This window comes from Oryzias latipes, chromosome 7, assembly GCF_053564925.1.
Source record: "Oryzias latipes strain Hd-rR chromosome 7, Olatipes_Hd-rR_3.1".
Taxonomy (NCBI): domain Eukaryota; kingdom Metazoa; phylum Chordata; class Actinopteri; order Beloniformes; family Adrianichthyidae; genus Oryzias; species Oryzias latipes.
This window is the reverse complement of record NC_136243.1, coordinates 30,819,413-30,827,777: the sequence shown is the minus strand read 5'-3', so window position 1 is coordinate 30,827,777 and position 8,365 is coordinate 30,819,413. Positions and strand designations below refer to the sequence as shown.

At 39.8% G+C, this 8,365-nt stretch overlaps 1 protein-coding gene across 2 annotated transcripts in view; it reads left to right on the top strand.

Moving 5' to 3' along the window:
- The first annotated feature begins 53 nt into the window (after positions 1–53).
- The window catches only part of slco4a1 (solute carrier organic anion transporter family, member 4A1), a 28,191-nt gene continuing 19,879 nt past the window's right edge, over positions 54–8,365 (top strand). Inside the window, exon 1 of one of the 2 annotated variants that reach the window (XM_020704464.2) lies at positions 54–237. The gene's annotated coding sequence lies outside the window, so the exon portion shown is untranslated. Of the gene's footprint in view, positions 238–318; positions 714–8,365 lie in introns of those variants that run through there. The other variant, XM_011476814.3, reaches the window with a different exon arrangement.

Sequence of the window (8,365 nt, the reverse complement as noted above, 5' to 3'; positions counted from 1 at the left end):
CCCCCCCCCCCCTCTTTTTTTAAACGTGTATAAAAAAAAAAACTGACTTGATTTTGTGACCAATCGCACTCCATACTGAGCGCCTGCAGGCAGCTACAGATGCACCGCTGATGCAAAAGGGGATTTACCCCGCAACGTGGAGACAAGAAGAGGAAAAAATCTGCATCTTTTGTCTTTTATCTTGCGGAAGGACAGCTGCGTCCGTGAGAACAGGAGGATAAAGGCGCTTTTTTGACGGTAAGGCTGATAGATGTGATGCGTGTCTGATGGATGCTCCGCCGTCTGCTGCTCAGCATCCACTAATACTTTAATCTGCTTACTTTTCACTGAACGTAAAGTCAATTTGGGAGAAATTCCGATCATTATTTATGCATTTGTGAGAGCCAACCAGCGGCCTGTCGTCCTCTGCGTGAATTCGCCTCATATTATGTTCCACGCAGTCACGCGGCGAGGCACCACCGACCGAGTGGAAAATCTTTTGGCTCCTCGTGACATTTGCGCTGAAACAACAGCATCCGCATAGAAAGAGCATCGCGCGTGGACCCGGATGAGACAGCTTTGCCTCCGTCGCTGCATTTGCATTTACAAACCGCAGCAGACTGACACGCGCGTTCATGTAGTCCTGCGTGGCGCAGACTCGGCTTCCTGCTGCTCTAACGGCTGCGTGAGAGGACCACGCACAAACGCAAACACGAGCGGAGACGCGCTTTCAGGTACAGCCTTAAACTTGACCTTTTTCTGTTTTTATTTCTGCGCCTCCTGGAGGAAGCCCGTCATTTTCGGAGCACTACAAGTTTATCAGGCGATTCACCTGTTTGGTTTTCTGTTTTCCTCCGAGCAGAGCTGCTCCTACTTTTCTACTCAGAAAATCCAATTTATGACCTTAAAGCATCTGTTAGCAGGATGAGGGTCTGGAGGCTTCCTTCATCTCACGTTGATTTCAGGAGCATACAAATACAGAGCCAACCTGGTCAACTAGAGTCACCCCTTATTATAATACTGCCCCCTCCGACTGTTTTAATGTTGTTGAGCTGCAATTTAGTTTTCAGGGGAGATTATTTGTGTCATTCCTTCTTTCCGTGTCGGTCTAATGTAGGCAATGCCAGCATCAGTTTAAACTATCAGCTTGAACTCACGTGAACTCTGACCTCATGTTTGTGACACATTTAAATTCAAAGTCAACTTTATTAGTGTAGCACTTTTCCTGCTACAAAGCATTTCAAAGTGCTTCACATAGTAAAGTTGATATAAGATTAAAAAAATAAAATAGTAAATATTGAAAAAATACTACTGCTACTATTAATAATAATAAAATAAATAAAAACACATAAGAGGCCAACACATACACATCCCAAAAGTACAATAAAATCCAATTGAATTTATTGTTAATAAGATTTATAAAATCAAACAAAAAACATGTGGACAAGTAAAAACGACATGAAGGCTTCACTAAAAAGACGAGTTTTAAGTTTTTTCTTAAAAACCTCCACAGCGAGTGAAGGCAGCACTTCCACAGGCTGTTCCACAGGCCCACAGTGAGGCCTCCTCGTGGGTTTTTGTTCTGACTTTTGGGACCGCCTGCAGAACTGAGGGCTCTGGGAGGCTCATAAAGAAATGAGGGTCTGATAGAAATGAGGGGCCAGTTCCATTCTAACATTTGTAAACTGATAAAGAACCTTAAAATCGATCCTAAAGCTGACTGGGATCCTAAAGCCAGTGCAAAGATTTCAAAATCAGAGTCATGTGCTTCTTCTTTCTGGTTCTAGTAAAAAGGCGTGCAGCCGAGTTTTTAAAAGTCAGGTAGAAAATCATCATCCAGAAGTCAGCACTGGCTGTTTTGCTGTGGGAGGGGCATATGAATGTAGCATTAGCATGTTACAAAAGCATGCAACTCCTGGTGGTCTCTACCTTTTCTTAGGGTTAGAGTTGCTAATGTCACATTCAGAACTTTTAGTTTTTGTTCAGATAATAACTTACAGATGAGGAACATGGCGAGCAAAAATTGAACATCTAGTTTAAACTCTGTTAAAAGTTAAACAGACTTTTTGAATGAATAAAAACCGGCAGAAGGTTTTTAGCATCAAGAATAAAGTGCTCCAGTTGATTCCACCTTTGGGGAGCTCAGAGCAGCAGAAACCACTAGTGTCTGCAGTTGTGAGACTTGGAATGACTGACAGAGTTGATGACTCTGGACTCTACCGTCTGTCTCTACTCTTGGCGATATTCCTTGGGTTGAGGTAAATTTCAATGAGCTTAGAATCCAGCCTCAAAGTGGGTACGCTTGTTAAAATAAGGCAGCACAAAACTCTGAGGCAACACTGTCTCCATTCTAATGCGTGACACCACAACCGCCGCCGTCCTCCAGACTATTATCAACAGATGCATTTATGATGTCACTCTCTGACCAAACACCAGAGTTTGGCAACACTGCAGTTCCGCTCCTTATGGTTGGAACTGCAGCTGCGGCTGTATTAAAAAGTACAACCTGCAATAAATCAGCATTTAGGGCTAGACGGTGCAGAACGGAGTAGGGCTTCTGGGTGAGCGGCTTACAGATGTGTACGACGGCTATGAAAGCGACGCATCTAAACAGTGATCTGACGTCTCCTTTATGGTTGATTAAAGGTGAAACATCCAGCAGAATTTGGGATAGTCAAATTCTGAATCATTGCACAAATTGCCAAATCATTCAGGGTGTGTACGCAGTGAGTGTTGATTAATGTCACTCATAGAAAACAGTTCACTTCCTGCTCTACTGAAACCAGGTCATATCAGTCGCCCTTTTTTCACAATACGGATGTTGCCATGTTGGAGCCAGAGGTGCTCAGCAGACAGTAATTGGTCAGAGTAGGTCTGAGTTTCCATGGCAACCACTTATGCTTGAGTGTGTTTAAAGTTCACACCCCTGCCACTGAAAGCAGGCTATACAAAATCTGTCAAACATTTTGAACGTTGGACGTGGGGGCCAGCAGGCACCACCTGCTTTTATTGAAGGCGTCTGATTGGCCAGTTTATAACTGGATTAACTCGCACTACAGAAGAAAATATCCTGGGGAAAAAATAGGATTACCAAGGACTGCTTCATGGAGCCAGCGGTGATTCCTTTTGGAACGACAGGGAGGAGGATCGCTCAGTCCAGTTCTCATACACCATCAACAGGTGTACTCCACCTTTGCCAAGCAGTGGATAGAATAGGCTCCAGCAACCCCAACCTTGAAACCAATTAAGCCGATTTAGAAAATGTATAAAAATGGATGGAGCTCCTTCATTAAATGGGAAACATCACCAAATTGCCTCCACTAGCAACCGAAATGAGGCCTATTGAGATAATTGTTTTCTGTGTGACGTCACCTCTGATTTTTGGTGAGGCGCCATCTTCAGGCCAAAGTTTGACATTACTTAACTCATTTTTAAGTCAAAAATCCTACAAACCCTCCCTGAATTTTTTCTGTAGTACTGTCACTTAAGATATGGATTATGAAAGTTTGTTGAAAACATTTCCATTACTTCCCAAATACAGTTTTCAAACTTTTACAAAAAGAAAAGAATAATACTGAAGTCAGTTTAGTTGTCTGTTGTAAAAATGTACGTCTTTGATGTCATTTTTGAAATGTTATTGATGTTGTGTGCAAAGGACGCCATTTAAAGCTAAAACTGTAAATAACTAATCAAAACAGATTTTTACCTTCTTTTTTAAAGCACAATTTAACATTTCAGTTCAAATAGAGGTTGGTGGATACTTTATCATTTTGTGAACACAATTTATCAGGCGGACACTGAGTCAGCATGAGGTTACAGATATGCATTGTTGAGTCAAGTGGCTAAATTAAGAAAGACGTAACTGATGTGGGGTTCCTGGAAGAGCCTGATGAGAGTTACTCATTTTCCTTCCGCTCTTATCGAAGACGGTGGCTGTTGGAAAATAACAGAGATATAAACTAGCAGGAGAGTCACTAAAATAGAAGAAAAAACAAAGATGTAAAGAAACGTCTGTTTACTCACAGCAACAATACATTTCTGTTTTTTTCCGCTGTTCAGACTGTTTTTGTTTCTATTATTATTTATTATTTTGAACATTAGATAATCCTGTCATTAATCGGTCAACAAAAGAAAGATATGCTCTAATAAACGGAAAGTTTTGATGTGTTTTTGCTTGACATGAAGCTTTTCTGAAGTATTGCAAAATAGCTCAGTGGAGTTTTACACGAGTAACTTGGTTCTGGTTTGGAGACTGAATCCTTAACTTTTTTCTTTAGTCGTGATTAAGTTGATCATTTCTGAAATGATCAACTTTTAAGTACCGGGACCTTGCTGAGTAAGCCCGCCCCATTTTCATTGCTCTCTCAATAGCTTACAGCCCTTCACAACCCCAATCTAACATTCCCAGTTTAACAAAAATGGTGAGCAAAATCTGAGCTATCCAGCCTTACAGTTTTGAGTCAGATTCCAGCTCAGATGAGGAAAACAAAGACGTACTTGGATTTATTTGTCTACATGTGGATGCATCAGAGTGGAGTGGAGCAAGGAGCTTGTGGCCCGCCGTAGTAACTTGTGTTGCAGCTACAAGCTTTTTCCAACTGCTTTTTTCATCTGCTCCTGATTCACAAGGATTTGAATTCAGATAATACTCAGAAAAGCAGTTTTAAGCTGAATTTTCTTCATACATGCCCTCCATTCTAAAAAAAAAAAAATGCTACAAGAACTTGTTAAAAACACCCAAAATACCATTTGTCTTAAACTTAGAGAAGCTTTGAAATTATTGCGCAGTTTTACTATTAGATAAGGTGGCTGAACACTGCAGGAAAAAGGGTTACCTGCATCTGTTTGCTGTATCTGTCCCAGCTTTTGAGGAATTTTGCTAAAACATATAAAGCAGCCATAATGAAATCCTGACCCCCTGTTCTTTTTTTTACTAAAATTGCTGAGTTTACATGATTGTGGGACTCTTTGCATAGGTGTACTGGTTTGGATCCTGTGGTTCCCATTTAGACACGTTCAGTCCCTAGCGTGACCTCATGCTGACTCATTTTCCACATAGAAACCGGAATCCAACCCCATCTTCACCTTAACACAGCTGCAAGAAATGAATGCTTTATTGGCGCTTTAATCAGCCATGTGTGGAGTAAAACTACAGGGAGTACTTAGCACAGAACGCCACGCTACCTTCAGTCTTCCCCTGTGATTTTCACGGTGTGATAATGAGCGCTCCGCAGAAATAATGCGCTTTCATTTGAGGACATTCTCTGACCCAATTCACAGAAACACATGGAGCCAGAGCACGTTAACCCCTTCCTGAAATGTTCATGCTCAGGAAATCACTGAGGGCCTAACAAAATCATTACCAGGTGAAACTGAATCTGAATCTGGGAGGAAAAAAATAAAAATAAAAAAGCAGATTGTAAAAAAGGCCATATGATATTTTTAGTGATTATGGACTTATGCACACTTTTTTTAGATGATTGTTTTTTTCCTTTTTCCATTTAAAAAACAAAAAATACTGTCCTGTTAGGTAGAAAAAGAGACTTAAAAAAAAGAAAACTCCTAGAGCTTTAAAATAGTCACATTTTGGCAGCTCTTTGTCATCTGCATCTTTTCTTTGACCAAGAAATAAACCTTTTTGTATTTGATGTCAGCCTATTCACTTCAGTTCAGTTTTATTTATATAGCCCAATATTACAACAACAGTCATCTCAATGGGCTTCATACCGATAACTGTACAAGAGCATGAAGTCGTAAAAAATAATTCAGCAAAGAATTCAAATTCAGCCTAGACAATAACCCCCTTCATTCTGCTCCCCGGTTTAAATAGTATGGATGGTTTATTACAGCCTAGATTCTTTACAAATAGAAATATTTTAAATCTTTTCCTTCACACAAAGTCACTCTAGACAGAGGCAAATGTTTTCATCTGACAGAGAGGACATTTGATGCACTTTATTATTATTATTATCTGTAACAACAAATCACTTAAGGTAACTGTACGTTCAGAGCTGGGCAGTGAGAGAATGTTTTTGTCCTATAAGGATGTTCGTCACAGTCATGGAATCAGCAGCAGGTTAGCGTTTATCAGCAACAAACAAATCAATATTTGTTTTCTGGCTCACGGCTGGTGGTGTTATGTGTGGCGTGACCTCAGCATGGGGAGCTTTTATTTTGAAGGAGTGCTGACCGATTTGAGGTTTTGGCCCAAACCTTTCTAAGGGATGTTATTGTATAGTTTGTGTGCAGACGGTGATATTTCAGATCTGCTTGGGTTGTTTTGAGCAGAAACACGTGGATCACTATCGTGTCTCTGAGATGCACTTAGACTTTTTACAAACAGCACAGTTAAAAACCCTTGAAAACCCCTAAAAGTACTACCTGGAGGAATTGTCGGCTTTTATCCCGTTAGTGCAAGCCAAGCAGAGGAACGTTGTTGGTTCCCCGCCTGTGGCATCCCCTTTCATTAAAGTCCCACAGAGCCACAGGGGCCCCGAAGGGCTGCCCCGCTCACAGCAGAGGGACGTCAGACTGCTCTGGGACGCTCGCATTACAACAAGATTTTCTGCTCCATTTTACATCAGTTCTGCCATTTTTAGCATTAGCATGACATTTTATACAATTAATTCCCACTGAAGTGATGCTTAAAACCTCATGGACAAAGACTTAATTATTTAAAATATTTTTAAAAGTTCTTGTTAATTGATTTTAAAACTTTGCTAAAATCTAATTCTGCATTTAAAACTTCCTTCAATGAAAATCGATAATGTTTATGATTTTGTTATATACATCATAACATCCAGGATGTTGGCAAACCTTTTAGTTTTATTCAATTTTCAACAGAGTTATGGCTGTCGAGATAATTTTCCCATCATGGGATCAATACCATTCTAAAAAGTTCTATTTTAGTTTAATTAATAAACGGAACAATCCATGTTTCAGGGACTCTATGTAAATGCCTGCGATCCCGTGACGTGTTTTTGAGGGTTAACAACTTAATAAATACGTTTCTTTTTGAAAGATTCCTTTCCCCACAGAGGAAATCTATTAAGATAATGAAGCTCAAACTTGCATTTCTGAATCCTTCTATATTGAAATTGTTATGAATCAGGAGGAGATGGAAAATGCTGTTTGAAAAAGATCACATTTGTGACGTAGAAAATACACTGAACACAAGCTCCCTGCTTTGATCTTTCAGCAAAGAGGGAGGGGAAAGGGGGCGGGATTGATTGTCAAAAAATGCCTTTATCATAATAAAAAAAAAAACACTGGGAAAGCATTGAAAATAGATCATAAGATGATCGTTGCTGGATTTTTAAAAGTACAACAAACTTTAAATTTAACTAATTTAGTCCATGAAAAATTTCTTACACTTTGCAATGGAAGTAATATTTGACAGTTTTTCTCTCCTGAAGTGTGATTTTTTTTGGATCTGATGACAAACATTTGCAGGTTAACAAACTAAGGGAATGGTAGTTCTTCTTGTGGGCCCATAATTTTTGTTTTTTCCGTTGTTACTTTTGCAAAGCTTGTAAAGATCAGGTGTGGGAATCTGAGGGAATTTCTATTACTAGTTGAAATTGCATAAAGAGATAGTGAAGCAAGTTTTACTTCCTGTTAGGTGTTTAAATTCAGTAAAACAAACATATTAACTAAAAAAAAAAAATCAAATGGATGTGTTTCTGGTGCTGCATAAGATTATTGTGAGGTTCCATGGGTACGGATGTAATTCTGAAACTATTCATTAAGCAAGCTGCTAGAGGGGAAGTACTTTCAGTGCATGTATGGTTAAAAAGAAGCTGCAAAAAGAAGCAGAAACAGAAGCTGCAGGTCTTCTCTTGGATTTGCTGGGTTTATGTTCATGATGATGCTGCAGCTGCGAAGCTTTGAAGCAGGTCAGTGGGTGGAGCCTGATCAGGCCACCACTGCCGACCAATCGGCTGAGAGTGGGCTTTTTTCAAAAAGAGTTTTATATATTTACATGTCAAACGTGTTCAGTCTAGAACAGATTAAAAAACGAGACAGAACCTTTTTTTTTTTACAAAGTCCCAGGCAGGAGTTTATCTGTGCATCGTAATTAAAGATGCAGGCAACTGTTTAAGAAGCTCTCATGTGTTTAACAGACAGTAAAGATACACGTGGTTGAAAATAACCTTCAGCCTAACGGACAGAATCTTAGCGCTGCTTTGCCCTCATTTCAACAAAAGGTTTGGTTTCTTCTTCCTGTGTCGAGTTGAGTCTTCCTGTGACATTGTGTGACGGCGAGTGGTTCCTGTTCTTAGTGGACTTAACGCTGCATGGTAAATCTAAGTTCAGTAGATCAGAAATGATCTGAAAAACCACTTGGGACAGTTTTCAAAGGCCTTCGTTTTTAACAGGAAAAAAA